The following is a 1,332-nucleotide window of genomic DNA, read 5'->3' as shown; positions in this document are numbered from 1 at the left end:
TTTGGAGACTGGGTTGCAGAAGGATCTTACAGAGTGCAGATTTGGAGACTGAGGTGCAGAAACACTGTTAATTAGAGTAGAGGTTAAAGACAGAGGTGCAGAAGGACTGTTGTAGAGAGCAGAGGTTGAATACTGAGGTGCAGAAGGATTGTTACAGAGAGCAGAGGATGGAGACTGGGATGCTGAGGGACTGTTGCAGAGAGCAGAGCTTTTACACTGGGATTTAGAAGGACTGTTGCAGAGAGTAGAGGTTGGAGACTAAGGTGCAGAAGGACAGTTACACATAGCACAGGTTGGAGACTGGGGCTCAGAAGGATTGATACAGAAAACAGAGTTTGGAGACTCGGGTGCAGAAGTACCCTTACAGAGAGCAGAAGTTAAAAAATGCAGTACAGAAGGACTATTACAGAGAGCAGAGTTTGGAGACTGGGTTGGAGAATGACTGTTGCAGAGAGCAGATGTTGGAGACAGGGGTGCAAAAGGACTGTTGCACAAAGTAGAAGATGGAGAGTGTGGTGCAGAAGGACTGTTGCAGAGATCAGAACTTTTACACTGGGATTTAGAAGGACTGTTGCAGAGAGTAGAGGTTGGAGACTAAGGTGCAGAAGGACAGTTACACATAGCACAGGTTGGAGACTGGGGCTCAGAAGGATTGATACAGAAAACAGAGTTTGGAGACTCGGGTGCAGAAGTACCCTTACAGAGAGCAGAAGTTAAAAAATGCAGTACAGAAGGACTATTACAGAGAGCAGAGTTTGGAGACTGGGTTGGAGAATGACTGTTGCAGAGAGCAGATGTTGGAGACAGGGGTGCAAAAGGACTGTTGCACAAAGTAGAAGATGGAGAGTGTGGTGCAGAAGGACTGTTGTAGAGAGCAGACGTTGCAGACTGAGATGCAGAATGACTGTTACAGAGGGCAGAGTTAGGAGACTATGGTGCAAAACGACTGATACAGAAAGCAGATGTTGGGTACTTGGGTGCATAACGACCCTAACGTAGAACTGAGTTTGCAGACTGCGCTACAGAAGGACTGTTACAGAGAGCAGAGATTAGAGACTGGGGTGCAGAAGAACTGATGTAGAGAAAAGATGTTGGAGACTCGGGTGCAAAAGTATTGTTGGGGTGAGCAGAGAATGGAGACTGCAGTGTAGAAGGACTGTTGCAGAGAGAAGAGTTTTTAGACTGGGGTGCAGAAGGATCGTTGGGGCGAGCAGAGTATGGAGACTGGGATGTAAAAGGATTGTTACAGAGAGCAGAGGTTGAAGACTGGGGTGTCGAAGGACTATTGCAGAGAGCAAAGGTTGAAGATTGGGGTGTCGAAGGACTTTTTCA

The sequence above is a fragment of the Ictidomys tridecemlineatus genome, unplaced genomic scaffold (genome assembly GCF_052094955.1).
Source record: "Ictidomys tridecemlineatus isolate mIctTri1 unplaced genomic scaffold, mIctTri1.hap1 Scaffold_122, whole genome shotgun sequence".
NCBI lineage: Eukaryota > Metazoa > Chordata > Mammalia > Rodentia > Sciuridae > Ictidomys > Ictidomys tridecemlineatus.
This window is presented reverse-complemented; position numbering follows the sequence as displayed.